At 38.4% G+C, this 18,187-nt stretch overlaps 1 long non-coding RNA gene across 1 annotated transcript; it reads left to right on the top strand.

Moving 5' to 3' along the window:
• The first annotated feature begins 6,435 nt into the window (after window positions 1-6,435).
• LOC144987031 (uncharacterized) lies at window positions 6,436-13,570 on the top strand. The gene is made up of 3 exons (XR_013650887.1): window positions 6,436-6,658; window positions 9,750-9,876; window positions 10,082-13,570. It is a non-coding gene; the product is annotated as an uncharacterized LOC144987031 (long non-coding RNA).
• The last annotated feature ends 4,617 nt before the right edge of the window (window positions 13,571-18,187 follow it).

Below are 18,187 nucleotides of genomic sequence, written 5' to 3'. Positions count from 1 at the left end.
CTGGGGAAGCTCGTCTCAGATACTCGGACCACAAGCACCGGATCCCCCCAGGGCTGTGTCCTTTCACCCCTTTTACTCTCCCTGTACACAAACAGCTGCACAGCTGGTCACCTGTCTGTCAAACTCCTGAAGTTTGCTGACGACACCACACTCATCGGCCTCATCTCTGACGGAGATGAGTCGGCCTACAGGAGTTAAATAGCCAGGCCGGTGTCATAGTGCAGCGCTAACAACCTGGAGCTTAATGCTCTGAAGACAGTGGAGATGACAGTGGACTTCAGGAAGGCCCCAGCCCCCCTCCCCCCTGTCATCCTCTGTGACTCCCCGGTGACCTCTGTGGAGTCCTTCTGCTTCCTGGGAACCATCATCAGCCAGGACCTCAAGTGGGAGCAGAACATCAGCTCCATCACTAAGAAGGTCCAGCAGAGGATGTACTTCCTGAGGCAGCTGAAGAAGTTTCACCTCCCTGAAAAGATGCTGGTAGACTTTTACACCGCCATCATCGAATCCACCCTCACGTCCTCCATCACAGTCTGGTTCGCTGCGGCCACGGCCAGAGACAAGGCCAAGCTGCAACGCGTCATCCACTCAGCAGAGAAGGTGATCGGCTGCCACCTCCCGTCTCTCCAGGAGCTGCACATCTCCAGGACCTGGAGGCGGGCAGCCAGGATTGTAGCCAACCCCTCTCATCCAGGACATAATCTCTTTCGGCCCCTCCCTTCTGGCAAGAGGCTCCGGTCCATCAGGACCAGGACCTCGCGCCACAAGAACAGCTTCTTCCCCACTGCAGCCAGCCTGCTGAACAGAACCCCAACTCCCCCAGGTGACCCCCCCTCCACCCCCCGCCCACCAAAGGACTGTCGGTGCCACTTACAGGCCCCACCATCCCAGCCCATCTGTGCTCCCACTTTAATTCACCTTACTCTACTGTATATAGTGTGTTGTTGTTGTTAACTTAATTTTTAACTTATTCTTAATTGCACTATACACCAAGTCAAATTCCTCGTTTTGTAAAGTGCGCTCTACTGAACCTGGCAATAAAACTTTTTCTGATTCCTGATTCTGATTCTGATTCTATTAATCATTGTTTTTTATTCATTCAAAATGCAATTAAATCAATATTTTATCTTTTTTCTTTTCCTTTTTCTTTTTTTTTTATCTCTTATATCCTTTTTTATAATCAATGTTTGAACTTCTTTTCCTTTCTATTGTCATGGTTTCAGTTTGTTGTCTTTTTTTTCGCTTTAGTTCTTGTTCTGTCTTGTTTGGTTCTGTTTCCTGTTTTATTTTGAAAGGTTTCCTGTCTTGTCATGTTTCTTGAGTTTTACTTCCTTTGGACCCCATCTGCCCTAATCGTGTTCACCTGTGTCTTGTCTGCCCTGTCTGTATATAAGTCTTGTCTCTGCCTTCCTCCTGTGCTGGTCCATTAACTTCTGCTCATGTTGATCACGTCTTCTTGTCTGGCGTCCATGTCCCTTGCCATGCCACAGTAAGTTTTTGTTTTTAGCTTTGTCATCCTGCTCTGCAGCGCTTTTTGTTAGTTAAATAAACCCACTTGCCCTGAACCCGTTTGCCTCCCGTCTCTGCGCCTGGGTCCTACCTGCTCTCGAGCCTCCCCCCCACACGACATCTATACATCCAATGAAATTAAACTACAAATCAACAAACACAACTGATAACAAATGTCTCTTAAAAAATGATGTGTATATTTGCAGAACCTTAAAAACACCAAACAAATAACAAATGCTTCCCAATTAAAGCACAAAAAATGGAACACAAAATGTAAAACCCAAGTTAGAAATTGCAATTCGAAAAAGATACTTTTTTCAGCAGCTTTTCAAAATCAATCACCAATTCTACACTTCTGTGGATGAAACAAAGAACTCCAGAACAATGAAGCCATTTCTCTAAGTCTCTCTCACCTTCAGTTTTAAACAAGGTCTGTGAAAATCCACCATACATTGGTCACATGAACTCAGAGACCTGCTAAAAGTGCACAATTGTAAAAGCTCTTTTATATAGACAACTGTTTGTTTGCTTAGAGCTCTAAATATAAAAAAAAATGCTTTTCTATCACCTAGACACAGATGGAGAACCATATCAACTGGATTAATAACAGGGTGGCATGTTTAGACAACATGAAGCTGTCCATCACATTTTTGACCTAAACATGTAAACACATCCTTGGCTCTGCGGTTAGGAAATGGTATTTGGGAATCTCTTTATACCAGGAGCCAGCCTGGCCATTGGAACATCGCCACAGTGCCCATCCAGACTGGGACAGCAACGGGGTCCACTTCAGAGCCGTGAGCTGCTGTGTTTAACTCCAGCTGTCCCAGCAAGGTAGACAACTGCAGCAACATCCACTGACCAAGCTGACAAGCCCTGGCAGAAAAGATCCCCACAAGAAAAACACTGGCTCAGGCAGGCTGGTCAAAAAAAAATAGTTTTGCCATTGTCTTGCAGCTCGCAGATCAAGTGGTTTAGTTTTCCAGTAATGTCAGTCAAGAATGCAAGTTCAGATTCACAATGTTCATATTCACCATATTCAACAGACATCTCCTCCAATAGCACCTTAAAAATCCTGTGCTGTTTTGCTTTGCAGCTGAGGTTGTTTACGATTTTCAGAATAAGAGTCATTATATGTCCAGAGCCAATCACTTCTGCACATAAGGCCTGCTGGTGAATGACGCAGCAGTAATGCAGACATTTTGGAAAGTCTGGGTCAGCTTTACAGTTTGTCTATTGATCATAGCAGGAGTCCCATCTGCAGTCACTGCTACCAGCTTTTCTAATTGTACCTTTTTCTGCACAAAAACTCCTTCACCGTGTTATACATTTCAACTCCTCTTGTAGTTGTCTGTTAGGGCAGATGTGTCAGGAGTTCTTCTCTTGTGGAAACCAAAAGCTATGCTGTACTGTTGCCGTCCACAGACTCATCACACTGGACGTTAAGCACCTGCACTTTGCAAGATCCCGGTCCAGCTAATTGGCCAAGTTATCAGACATAGCTGACACTCATCTAGACATTGTAGTGGAAATTGAATGAGTTCTATTGTTCTCATCCTTAGGGACAGTGATAGCAATTATCATCATTGCTTGAATTTTTTTCATGCTATATGCAAAAGTCTTTGTCCCTTAAGGCAACAGATTACAGCCCCCCCCCCCCCCCCCCCCCCCCCCCCCCCCCAGGCTGCTGTCGTATTAACAATAGCTTGATAGCTTGGAGCTCCAGAATGGACAAGAAAAAACGACGAGAATGGCTCGAGCAGGGCGTTGCTCACGGGGCGGTCGCTCGTGCCATGCGGTCGCACGTGCTCGGGCCCGCTAAATGCTACTTGTAGCTTTAATTATTATTATTTTTCTTCTGCCGGAAGAATCGCATTTTTGAGGCCTTTAACATACCCCAAAACTCACCAAATTTGGCACACACATCAGGGGTCGCGAAAAATTTCGTATTTTATGAGAAATTGGCATGGGTGCGCAAAAATGGCTCGACAGCGCCACCTACACTGACTTTTGTCCCGACGCCCCGCATACGCTTTAACGTACAAGCTTGATTTTTTCAGGGCATGTTCATCAGATGGAAACCTACAAAAAAGTCTGTAGGTACCAAGCTGTCAGTCGCACAGGAAGTCTGCTATATTGATGTCAATATGTCATTTTTGCTCTATTTTGGACATTTGCAGGCCTCCTTCTAGAACGAACTCCTCCTAGAGATTTGTGAATAATGACTCCAAACTTTGGTTTTGTAAACTAGACACATGTCCGATGTTAAATTGCAAAGCTTTTAAGTTTTTACAGAAGTTTGTGACCGTGGCGGCGCGTAGAAATTCGACGTTGTTTCGAAAACACGCCATGAAAAGAAAAATGGCCATAACTCAGCCATGCATAATCCAATCTGATCAAAAATTGATATGCATGATTGTAGTCTGACTCTGAACACATCTGCAGTGAAAGAATCTGGAAAAAGTGTAGCGCCACCTGCTGGCAAGAGGAAATGACATGTTTGACTTGGAGCATCACTGCTCCGAGTAGGATGAGCCGACACACCTGAAAATGACGTCCACCTGTTGAAAAGCCATTGAAGTTTACTCTGACAAAAAACCATAACTTTCAATGCGGGGGTGTGGTCGTGACAGAGCGGCAAAGTTGGGCATCTCGCTATGCACACAAAAGTTGCTCTCACGTGCACATTCCTTGTCCAATCTCACTGAAATTCAATGGATATGATGAAGCTTCTATTCTGAACCCATGGATATGACAATCTTGGACGAGCTCTATAGCGCCACCTAGTTATTGCATTGGGCACATTCTGCCCTGTATTTTCTCTTTGCTTTGTCCGATGTGCATGAAATTAAAACTGGAGATACTCAGAAGGGTCCTCTCTCATCATGTAAAGTTTCATGGGTGTACACCTGACGGTGCCTGCGTAACAGGAAGTGGTCGATTATGTGCACCCAAATAATAGAAATTTATTATAAATCAGCCGTTTGTCTCAGGAAGCTGAGATTTCAGAATTAGATGCCTTTAATAACCTCCAGCTTTGATATGTAACACTATAGGGTCTACGAGAAACTTCATCACTTGATTTTTTTAATGAAATTTTGGACTGAACAAAGATTTTTAGCATAAATTCTGTTTAGGTTATCAGCACCAAGAATTCAACTTTCATAGGCATTTATGTGCTACTGCTTCCTAAAAAAATTCAGAATGATTGAAGTTACAGGTGACATCTTAGAGAGCATTACATCCAAAAAGGTCCGAAAACGTCTTTTTAGGCAAAACTACAAACACCTATTTTTTTTCATAACTTAATCATCATATATCAACACCATTTATTTTTTCAAATGTAGGGATCTGTGTTTGCTGCCTTCCATATTTTTTTCAGAAGTCCAGGTGAAACAGATGATTTTAAAAAAATCCTGATTCATCCCAAAACCTGTGCTTTTTCCGTCTGGACTCCAAACAAGTGTGTTTTAAAATTACTTATGCTTCAAATATCCACACCAAGTTTCACACGCATATAGCTGAACATGTCTAAATGCTTCTTGAATATTCTTTACAGATATAAAATGAACTGGTCAACTGTAGGATGTCATTTCCTCTTACATGCTTAAGTCTTTTCCTCATGCTGCAGCCTGCTCCTCAATCATCCCTGTTGCTGGAGTCAAATTTCACCCCCCCCCCCCCCCCCACACACACACACACCAGCTGCCAGTTCATATGCTAACTAACCCAGAAGTGAGGTGACAAGAGTTTAGACACAAGAGGGAGGGCAGACTGCTTTTTCATTTGTTTTGTATGTCTTTCATAGATTTTTATGAATAATCATTGCTTTTCTAGTCATGTAAAATGCAATTAACCTAATATTTTATCTTTTTTTTTTACAAACAAAACATATGAATGTGCTCCAAAACAAAACCCAACTCTCAGTACAGTTCTACAGATGTAACATAAGACTTAGACAGTAAATGTCTCTTTTATCCTTTTTTAATCAATGCTGCAACTTCTTTTCCTTAATATAAATCCAATGAAATTAAACTACAAAACCAAAAAACACAACGTATAGCAAATTTCTCTAAATAAATTATGTGTATATACAATATGTAGCACTTTTAAACAAAATAATAACAAATCCTTCCAATACAAGCACAGAAAAATGGAACACAAAATTTAAAACCCAAATTTGAAATGGCAATTTTAAAAAGATAATTTTTCAGCCTGCTAAAAGTGCACAATTGTAAAAGCTCTTTTATATAGACAACTGTTTGGTTGCTTAGAGCTCTAAATATAAAAACAATGCCTTTATGGACGTGGCACGGATGGCACGGATGTTCAGCAGGGTAAACCCCAGGAAAGCAGTTGGACCTGATGGAGTTCCCGGAAAGGTTCTGCGGGCCTGCGCCGATCAACTCTCCCAGGTCTTCACAAAAATCTTCAACCCGTCGCTAGCTCAGGCTTTCATCCCTGCTTGCCTGAAGCAATGACGTCACAACCCCTGATTGGGAAAAGTTTCTTGTGAGAATTATCTAACAGAATCACCCACAAAACATTTTTTTAACACAGACATAACACAAAGAAGACAACACACCACCACTTTGGGATTGGAATGTAATTTTATTAGATTTTAACCCTTTGGAATCAAACTAAAAACGGAGCTGTCTGATTGGTCCATGGGAGAACTCATGCCAATGGGGCAGAAACCCAACAGCCAGAATGTTCCCTAACGGACTAATGATCAATACAATAATTACTATAAAATGTTCTACACATACATACGGAACTAAACGAAGTAGAACATCTATTATTTCATGAAAACAATAACATGTAATCAACCTACTTCATCAAATACGAACGATAAAAGGCATGCTGGGAAACCATGAGTGAAGCAGCTGGTCAAGACATTGATCTCAGGGTGTATTCATCTCAGCCGTCCCTCTGCTCGACCCCTGCTGGACGACTGGAGAATCACACCCCACAGAGTATTTTGCTAAAGCCTGCCGAATTTGAGCAAATCAGTTCTTTTTAGAACTTCCTCATTTCCTCTACACTTCGATCTTCGACGCCCCTGACCAGCAAGGAAGACTACCGGACCCCCAGTGAGAAGAACTCGACCCGGTTAGACGCGCCGCACCAGGACGCCTTCAGTTTGACTGTAGGTTTGTCACCACCATTTTGAATTTCCCCGCGACTTGTAAACGAACCGTTACTTTAAATCGACCATCGAACCTTTTTTACATGGCCACAATGACTACTCACCTTCTGATAATCAATTTTATTGAATAAAAAACCGTAAAAGTTGTTTAAAATCGATAAGACGAACGTAAATAATTTGACCTTTTACTTCGTTGAACCGGGAGTGATCGCTTCCATTATGATGCGAACGTAAGTTTTAAAGACTTTTTAAAGCAAACCAACCGACGAATTTTCTTTTTAAACGGACACAAACGTACAAAATGACATGTAGAATCGATTCTGATCGACAAACAACAAGTTTCTATCCGTTTCAGAGATCGTTTTTTTGTAGTCTATCCAATCGCGGTCAAGTGAGCCGACATCTGTGGAAGTGCGGTCACGCCAGCCGTCACTGACTCTTTGCATGCGCGTTTACATCACAGTTTACGGTACACACGTCCAGCGAGCTAGAAAGACGGCATAAGCGCTGATATCACCCATATCAGTTACCCATTATAGAAATGACATGTACTGTACTCTGAAATAAATGAGAGTTATTGCATGCCCTGTATGGTTATTTAATGTAAAAATGTTTTCATTTGGATTGCATGTCTGTTCATTCCATAATAAACCACCAGAAATAACGTGTTTTGTCTGAAATATAATCAATCAGACACATTCTAAAAGTGAGATTTAACACTGACAAGAGTGTTTTGTGGGTTGTTGAGCATGACATGGAATGGTTCACATGTTCTATTATGACTATGTAAGAGGAAGCCTGAATTGGTCTAATATGTCAATATCTTTACTTTTCTACAGTCAATTTTCATCAAACTTGCTGTGATGATCATGAACATCATTACCAACAATAATCCAGTGAAAGTTTTGCGTCACCTTTGAAAAAAGTGGTATTTTGGATGGTTCACATGTTTTACTTTAACCACAAAGGCTGGATGCTTAGGAGAACTATAACTTTAATTTCTCTGATATTCTCCAGTCATTTTTCTTCAAAATTGCTGGGATGATCATGAACATCATTATTAACCATAATCCACTGAAAGTTTTGTGTCACCTTTGAAAGAAGTGGTATTTTGAATGGTTCAAATGTTCAACTATGACTATGTATGAGGGAGGATGAATTAGACTATAATGTCAATATCTCTAATACTCTCCAGTCAATTTTCATCAAACTTGCTGTGATGATCATGAACATCATTACCAACAATAATCCAGTGAAAGTTTTGCGTCACCTTTTGATAAAGTGCCCTTTTGAATGGTTCACAAGTTTTATTTTAACTATACAAGCAGGATGCTTAGGTGTACTATAATGTCAAAATCTCTAATTTTCTCCAGTCAATTTTCTTCAAACTTGCTGTGATGTTAGTAAACATTATTACCAACAATAATCCAGTGAAAGTTTTGCGTCACCTTACAAAAAAGTAGCATTTTGTAAGGTTTACATATTACACACTGTCTGTGAATGAGGAGACCCGAATTGTTCTATAACTTTAATATCTCTAATTTTCTCCAGTCATTTTTCTTCAAACTTGCTGTGATGTTAGTAAACATTATTAACAACAATAATCCAGTGAAAGTTTTGTGTCACCTTTTGATAAAGTGCCCTTTTGAATGGTTCACAAGTTTTATTTTAACTATACAAGCAGGATGCTTAGGTGTACTATAATGTCAAAATCTCTGATTTTCTCCAGTCATTTTTCTTCAAACTTGCTGTGATGTTAGTGAACATCATTACCAACCATAATCCAGTGGAAGTTTTGCGTCACCTTTTGATAAAAAGCCCTTTTGTATGGTTCACATATTACACTTTAACTACATTTGACGGAGCCTGTATTAGACTATAATGTCAATATCTTTCATTTTCTCCAGTCACTTTCCTTCAAACTTGCTGTAATGATCATGAACATTATTACCAATAATAATCCAGTGAAAGTTTAGCGTCACCTTAAATGTAGCAACTTTAGAAAGAGTTGACAGGACCAGATGTGATTTTACTTGGAGTTTCTTCATTTCTGCTTGATTCCATTCCATGTCATGCTCAACAACCCACAAAACACTCTTGTCAGTGTTAAATCTCACTTTTAGAATGTGTCTGATTGATTATATTTCAGACAAAACACGTTATTTCTGGTGGTTTATTATGGAATGAACAGACATGCAATCCAAATGAAAACATTTTTACATTAAATAACCATACAGGGTATGCAATAACTCTCATTTATTTCAGAGTACAGTACATGTCATTTCTATAATGGGTAACTGATATAGGTGATATCAGCGCTTATGCCGTCTTTCCAGCTCGCTGGACGTGTGTACCGTAAACTATGATGTAAACGCGCATGCAAAGAGTCAGTGACGGCTGGCGTGACCGCACTTCCACAGATGTCGGCTCACTTGACCGCGGTTCTATCCACCATCTTTGTAGTTCTCGTTGAATTATTCGAACATTGTTTTTACGGTTTTTAAACCACATTAACAAGCGAAACTCCTTTCTAATTGATTAAATACATGTCAGTTCACATATAATACCTTTTAAATGCCTGCTGACCCGTGAGTATTTCCACTGAAGATCAGTTCCAACCTATTTTGTACTTTTTAGGTTTTAGGTTCAATTTTCAGTGTTTAATAATCTCATATAGGACACATGTTAAATTTATTTGTGTATAAATGTTTTCAAATAGTCAATTATTAGTGTATGGCAGCCACTATGAATATATTTGCAGGAACACACACAGATCTTAAAATGGCTGCTTGGCCTGCTGATTGATTTTAAAGTTCTTAGTAGTTTATAAATATTTTTATGGTCTTGGGCCTTCATATTTATCTGATATGATTTTAAAGTATGAGCCCCTGTGGACCCTGAGGTCCTCTGATACAGGCCTTTTGGTTATCCCACACACGGCAAGGCCTCATTCAGTTGTAATGGACCTCCTCTATGGATTAGCCTCCCAAAGAGCATTTAGCATTTTATGTCTATTAAAGTTTATGTACTTATTTTTTTTTAATAAATGTTAATTTTTGTTATTTCTTTTACATTTTATTTGTAACTCCAGAGTTTTCCTCTGAGGGATCTTCCACACCAGTGACTGAGCCTTTGTCTCGACAACAAAGAGAGAGGAGCTGTTTGCTGGTTTTTCCAGAGCACCTTTTTTTTGTAAGCCATTAAAGAGTTTGGTAAAGGTAAGTTAAATTTGCAGTGTTTAATAATCTATTATAGGACACATGTTACATTTATTTGTGTAGAACTATTTTCCAATAGTCTGAATATATTGTTTTATGTTTTTGATTATGGGTCTGTGTGGTATAAATGTATTGCTTTATGTATACATAATAGAAATGAGAATCTTATTTTAATGGTGGTTTCATTTTTATATCTTTTTTTTAGATGCCACGAAAGAAGGGATTTAATATGCGTCGCACCAAAGTGTGCAAGGTTCAGGAAGAAGGTAAAACTTCTGGTTGTGTGTGTCAGGAGCAAATACAGAAGCCTTTGATTTCTGGAATGAAAGTAAGATTAACAAATTCAAGTGATAGTACAACATCACTTACATGTTGTGTTGTGGCTGCAATCAACCATGTTGTTGCTCCAGTGTGTACATGGAGGGACGCTGATGTTGATAATATTAGAAATGAAGGTGTGCAGTTGGTTTGTTCATTTAATGGAAGTGATGGATGTATAAACAATTCCAAAAAGTTATTCAAGGTTTCTGAAAAGCTCAGTGTGTTTGGAAGAATTTGGGATGTTGCTATCAATGAGCCTGTGTATTCTAGTGATTCAAAGAGTGAAGATTTTTCACTGTTGTATGAAATGATGCAGGAGCGACTGATGGAGGAAGATCTGTGTTTGTTGGATTTGCAGGGTTTCGTTTGTGCTGTCATTCATCACAAAGAGTATTTTGTTGTGGTTGATTGTGGTGCACGAGATTCATCTGGAATGTTTTCTAATATTGGAACATCTGTGGCTGTTTTCAACAGTTGCTTTAATGACTTGATGTTGCACATTTGGAACTTGAAAAAGTCTTTGAATGCAGAATGGTTTGGCATTAGTTCAATGTTTGTGAAAGAAGCTTCTTGGGATGGGTGTAATAATACATTTGGTTTGGGAGCAGAGGATGCACGTGTGAATCAGTCAGTTTTGGGCAAAAGACAGACTGGTTTTATAAAAGAACATGTTCAGGAGTTAAATGACAAAATTGTGGTTGGCGAACAATGTAAAGTGTTAATGGAATGCAAAAATTCATTGAAAATTGGAAAAAAGGGCAATAATTTAAAAAAAAAATCATCTTCAGTGATTTTAAATGAAAACAATTGTAACAGATTTGACACAGAACGTTGTGTAAGGGGATCTTTTCATCAAGGAGATCGGCAGCTTCAAAACAGAGGTGTGCAGTGCATGGCAATAGCCCTGGTGAGTTTGGCTAAACACACGGATCGTAGTGTTTTTGAGTGGGAGGCAACAGACTTGGACCATGTTGTGTTTCTTGGTGATCAGCTGTACTCCTCGGTGTGTGAAAACAAAATCATCCCTGGAAATTTGAAGTTTTTGTCAGTACCTGATTTGCCCATGGATTCTGAAATTGATGGTAAATTATTTAAGTTTGAATATGGTGAATATGTTTCTGGGATTGTTAATGTGAGTAATGGTAAATTTGTTGACAGTGGTGAAGTGATAACTCTTAAAAAGGGACTGGAGCACATGCTTGTCAAGTATAAAACATGTTTTTTGACCATAGGCAGTAGTACTTGTGCTGTTATTTCAGAAAACGGCCATTATGCTGTGGTGGATTCACATGCACGCAGTGGTACTGGAATGGCAGATGTAAATGGAAGAAGTATTATCATGTACCTTCCTAGTCTTAATGATTTATACAATTATATTTGTTGCTTGAGTATTTCACTTGCAGGGAAAGAAATGGCTTTTGAAATTGCATCCGTTGCTGCGACTGACAATGATCATAGTGAGAAAAATAAACAAAGTGTGCTTGAGAAGGATTGTAAAACTGGATTAAATACTGAGTCACAGTTTGGTTTTGGGTGCAGTTTAGATGTTCAAACTAGTTCCTTACCGTTGCCTGAAAGTAACAGAAAGCGTAAGCTTTTAACTGGGCAATGTGAATCAAAGAAGACAAAATGGTATGATGCTAATGAAGCTAGTTTGGATGTTGAGTTTATTGGTGAAGTTTCATCAAAGAAACTTGAGTTTTATCCTGTTGATTTTGATGTTACACAAGCATTGTGTAAACAACTGAATGTGCATTGTGAAAACACTGCATGTGCTAACCCTCTAGAGGTTGGCATGTTGGGAATTCCATGTCAAACTGATCATATAGTAGCTGATGGCAATTGCTTTTTTAGGGCTGTGTCCAAAGTTATTAGTGGTACTGAGAAAAATCACATAAAGTTAAGACGTTCAGTTGTTACACATTTACAAAAAAATGTTGGAAATTATAGTTCTCTTTTGAGATCTGAAAATATGTCTGTGGATGAATATCTCAATGTTTCTAAAATGAGATTTTCTGGTAGTTGGGCTACAGAGGTTGAAATTCAAGCTACAGCTGACTACTTGGGTGTGAGTGTGTATACGTATCACAATGAACGTTGGTTGAAATATGCCTGTCAACGTAAAGCTATCTCTAAACAAGGCATATATCTGCAAAATATAAATGAGTGTCATTATGAAGTTGTAACTTGCGTTCAAATTTTTCAGCAGCAGCATTGTTTTGGGTTTTGTAAATCTATGGAAAATAATATTTTGGGTCATATGAGGCAATGTAAAAGGAACTCAGAAATGCTTTCAGAAGGAGATTGCAAGAGTGTTAAACATAGCAGGTCTGAAGTTGGTGATTGTAACGATGTTTTGTGTAGTGCATTGGTTAACAATGATCACCAAAACAGTGAAATTGTGCAAAGTAATAATTTAGTTGAAAGTGTTTTCAGTTTTCATCCATTGTCATTCGAGTCTGCAGTTTTGTTGTCAAAACATCTGGATTTGGATTTTGTGAAGCAGAATGAAGACATTCCAACTAATAATGTTACGCTTGGTTCTATTTGTAAGACAGAGGTCCTATTAAATGATGGCAATAGTTTTTTCCGAGCTATTTCTCGAGTCATTAGTGGTTCTGAAAAGTGTCATAGAAGAGTTCGACTGGCTGTTGTTAAGTTTATGCTAAAAAATAGTGACATTCATATGAAGTTGCTTTGTCAAGGATATGCCACAGTGTCTGAGTACATTCTGAAGTCACGTATGAAATATGTTGGCAGTTTTGTATCTGAGATTGATATTCAAGCTACTTCAAATTTTTTGGGAGTAGAAATTTTTGTACACAATGGTAGCATATGGAGAAAGTATAATCCTGTGAACAAAATACTTGGAAATCAAGCAATTTATTTGCGGGAATGTGATAAATATTTTGAGGTTGTTGTTTGTGTTCATTGTAGTGGTAAAGCTGGATGTGCCAATTGGTGTAAAAGCAATAGTATTTGTTCTGAGAAACCACTGCTTAGACGCCGTTCTTTTCAACCATATGTTACTTGTGATTCAGTTGCTGAATCTTGTTTTTCAAAGTATCTAAAAAAAAGGAAATCGTTTTACCAGAAAGTGCAGTATCAAATAATTGAACTGCATAAACAGAAGAAAAAAGATATAAGTAAAAGGAAATATGCATCTGATTCTTTGCATAGATCCAGAGCATTGGAATTGAGTAAAATAAATTATAAGGAAAATGCTATCTATAGAATGTGTGTTAAACAACGTAGTTCTGCAAAATATAGAACTGATGTATTACACAGAGATCGTGTTAAAAATTTGAGTAAAAACAAGTATAAATGTGATTTGTTACACAAACATAATGTTAAGGAAAGGAGTAAAAGAAAATATCAGAGTAATGATACTCATAGAGAAAATGTTAAAGCATTGAGTTCTAGAAAATATCAGAGTAATGATACTCATAGAGAAAATGTTAAAGCATTGAGTTCTAGAAAATATCAGAGTAATGATACTCATAGAGAAAATGTTAAAGCACTGAGTTCTAGAAAATATCATCAAGATCCTCACTTTAGGAAAAGTGTGGTGGATGGGATCAAATATAAGCGACAATTGAATAAAAAACAGTTGGAAGAGTTTGATGTTGTTATGAAACAATTTTTGGATAAAGTTAAAGATGGACCTGGGTTTGTTTGTTGTGTATGTCATAGGTTGTTATTTGAACATCAGGTCTTACATTGTAAAAAAGAGTCGTACAGTAATGCAGGACTTGGACTTATCGCTGATCAATGTATCACGTCTGATTATTTGCATATCTGTAAAGGAAACTGCTCAAAAAATTGTGAATGGATGAAAACATCAAGAAGTAAATTGTGGATTTGTTACACGTGCCATGCTAAAATCAAAAAAGGTAAAGTACCAGCTGAGAGTGTTAAAAATAACTTAGAACTTGAACCTATACCAGCAGAATTGGCATGTTTAAATCAATTAGAACAACATTTAATAGCATTACATATTCCATTTATGAAACTGTTGGCATTGCCCAAAGGTGGGCAGAATGGCGTGCATGGACCTATTACTTGTGTTCCTGCAAATACTGAACAAACAACTTATTTGTTACCACGCATGTCTATTGAGGGTTCTCTTGTGCCTGTGAAATTAAAACGGAAGCTTACTTATAAAGGACATTATGAATATCAGTATGTTGATTCGGAACGTGTTAAGCAGGCTTTACAGTTTTTACAAAGCCATAATTCTTATTATAACAACGTGAAATTTAATAATGATTGGATTAATGGTTTTTGTAAAGAAACATCTGATGTGGTAGAAAAAGATGTTGAATGCACTGCAAATGTTGACGATTCAAATGTTTTAGGAGATGAACTTCTGCATGATAGACAGCAGCATTGCATGTTCCAGGACACTTGTCTAATGCCAGTAGACATTGGTCAAGAGGCTTTGGATCAATATTTTGATCACATTTTGAATGTAGCTCCCGCTGAAGGCAATAGTCCGGTGAAGTTGTTGTCCGATATTACAAATGAGGCTAAATGTTTTCCTGTGTTGTTTCCTAAGGGTGGACCAACATTTCATGATGGAAGACAACATCCTTTAACTCTATCACGATATTTTAACAACAGGATTCTTAATGCTGATTGTCGTTTTGCACAAAATGTGGAATATATTTTTTTTGCCCAATATATGACAGAATTAGAAAAGGTCGTTTCAAATGTTTCGATTGCAGTAAGAAAAGGTAAGTATGATTTTAAAAATAAACGAGTAGTTACTGGAGAGTTGTTGAATAGTGATGATTCTATTAAAAGGATGTTGGAATTTGATGATGGGTACAGATTTTTAAAACCAATCAGAGGTACGCCAGCATTTTGGCAGGCGGCCCAGAAAGACCTCATGGCTTGTGTGAGGCAGCTTGGAATCCCCACATGGTTCTGTTCATTTTCTTCAGCTGATATGCGGTGGAAGAATTTACTTTCCTGCATTCTGAAGCACGAAGGTAGAACTGAAACTGTGGAGCAGTTGGAATGGGCAGACAGATGTGAGCTTTTGCGTCGTAATCCTGTCACTGCTGCTCGGATGTTTGATTTTCGTTGGCATTGTTTTCTGAAAGAGGTTCTTATGTCGCCTGCATGTCCTATAGGAAAAATTAAGGATTTTTTTTATAGGGTGGAGTTTCAGCAACGAGGCTCACCACATCTTCATTGCCTGTTTTGGATAGAGGATGCACCTGTAATTGACAGAAATACAGATGCTGAAGTGATTGCATTTATTGATCGTTATGTGACTTGTGAGTTACCATCAAATATTGACTTACTGGAAATTGTTACATCTGTGCAAAAACACTCTGAAACACATGCGAAAACATGTAAAAAAAAAGGAACTGTGTGTCGTTTTAATTTTCCTAGACCACCTTCTGCACGTACGTTCATATCACGTAGCACAAGTGCTGAAGAGACACAGTCTTGTCAATGTGTGTTATCAGAGAAAGAGTCTTGCAACTGTAAAGAAAATGCACAGACACAGCAATTGAAGAAAAAAGAGGCTTCTGCATTGATTGCACACATTAAAGCTGCTCTCTCAGCTGATGGGCCAACTTATGACAATGTTGAAGATTTGTTTGGATCTGTTGGGTTAAACCAAAGCACATTTGAAACTGCATATAACTGTTGTGCTCGGAAAACCCATGTTGTGCTGAAACGTCAGATCAATGAAGTTTGGATTAATCAATATAGCAAGCCACTGTTAAAATGCTGGAATGCTAATATGGATATACAGTTTGTTGTCGACGCATATGCATGTGTTGTGTACATCATTTCTTACATCTCTAAATCAGAGAAGGAAATGGGTTTATTATTGCAGTGTGCACAAAAGGAAGCAAGCAGGGATGGAAATGCTTCTGCCAAAGAGAGTCTAAAAACATTAGGCAGTACATATTTGCACAACAGAGATGTATCTGCTCAAGAAAGTGTTTATAGACTGACAAATGCACATTTGAAAGAGTGCTCTCGGAAAGTTGTGTTTCTTCCTGTTGGTGAAAATACTGTTAAAATGAGTTTACCGTTAAAAGTACTAAAAGAAAAAGCATCAAAGCATTCTGTTAGTACAGATGATATGTGGATGACAAGCATTGTGGATAGATATAAGAACAGACCTAAGAGTGATGATTTTCCTTCAATGTGTTTAGCAGTATTTGCTTCCGAATTTCGTGTGTTGTCAAAAAATGAAAGTGCTGCTAAGCGAATAAAGTTGAACAACAACACTGGATATGTTGTGAAAAGAACCCGCACACAACCTGCTGTTGTACGTTACGTTAAGTTCTCTGAAACAAAACAGCCTGAACTGTTTTATCAAAGCAATCTGCAGTTGTTTTTGCCATACTACAGCGATAGCCAGCTGAAACCTCAAGGTTTTGAAACGTATCAAGACTTTTTTCATAAGGGCACGATAAGACTTGGTAATTCAGGTCTGCAGTTGGTAAAGTCCGTGGTAACATTAAACAGAAGTAAATTTGAAATTGATGGTGATAAATTGGTTAATGCTCAGCAAGGGATAGATAATGCTGGTGTAGTTGAAGATGGCTGGTGTGAATTATGCCCTGAGCAAGAATTGGAAAGACTTGAGTGTCAAGAGTTGTTGCAGAACCAAAAAAGTGTAGATGATGAACAGGAATTTGATATTCCTGATTTAAGAGTTTCAGCTCAACATAGCCATTTCTTTCAACTGAATAAAACAAAAATGCCTCGTAGTGATGGCTTGGCTTTAATTCGCTCTTTAAATGAAATTCAGATGGATATTTTTTACCAAGTGAGAAAATGGTGTGTGGAAAAGGTTTTGGGAAAAAAGCCAGAACCATTCCACCTGTTCATAACAGGAGGTGCAGGGACTGGTAAAACTCACCTAATTAAAGCAATACAATATGAATCAAATAGACTATTGTCTCCTCTTTGTCGTCATGTAGATGACATCTGTGTTTTGTTGACAGCTCCCACAGGAATTGCTGCGTTTAATGTACAAGCAAGTACTATACACAACACTTTCTGTATTGGTAAAGATGTCCGCTTACCTTACACACCACTGGGTGAGGAAAAATTAAATTCTTTACGTGCCATTTACAGCAGTTTACAGATTTTGATAATTGATGAAATATCCATGGTAGATCATAATTTATTAGCATATATTCATGGGCGTCTGAGGCAAATAAAGCAAACTGGTAACTCTGCATTGTTTGGAAATGTTTGTATTATTGCAGTTGGGGATTTCTTTCAATTACCTCCAGTGAGAGGAAAACCATTGTATGTAGAAAATGTGGGTATGGATCTTTGGTGTGGTGTGTTTAAAATTGTTTGCCTGGAAACCATTGTACGCCAAAAAGATCAGGAATTTGCCAAATTACTCGGCAGAGTTAGGACACGATGCAAAGGTACTGAAATGTTAAAAAGTGATATCCAACAATTGAAGTCACGTGAAACGGGAGAAGGCAGCGCTGCTTTACATATTTTCCCAACTAATGGTCAAGTAAATCAACATAATTTAACCCATCTACATTCATCCTGTCCAGATTATGTAACTATTAAAGCTCAAGATTATGTAAATTGTAAGGAAACAGGTAGACAAGTGTTACTAAGTGGTAATCATTCAAACGCTAACAATACTTGTTTAGCAGGAAGACTTCTTTTGGGGAAAAATGCACGTGTCATGCTTTGTAAAAATGTTGATGTGGCAGATGGTCTTGTCAATGGTGCATGTGGAATTGTGACTGATATTGTCTATAGAAACTCTGACTTTCCACAAATTGTTTTTGTGAATTTTGATAATAAAGACATTGGAAGACAACGGAAGAAACAGTATGAAAATCATCCAGGGCTTGTCTCAGGTTCTGTAGCCATTGTTCCAGAAGAGGAACGACTCACAGGAAGAGGTGGTCTGAGACGTCAGTTTCCTCTAAAACTTGCTTGGGCTTGTACTGTTCATAAAGTTCAGGGTCTTACCATT

The sequence above is a fragment of the Oryzias latipes genome, chromosome 18, assembly GCF_053564925.1.
Source record: "Oryzias latipes strain Hd-rR chromosome 18, Olatipes_Hd-rR_3.1".
NCBI classification, from domain to species: domain Eukaryota; kingdom Metazoa; phylum Chordata; class Actinopteri; order Beloniformes; family Adrianichthyidae; genus Oryzias; species Oryzias latipes.
This window is presented reverse-complemented; position numbering and strand designations above follow the sequence as displayed.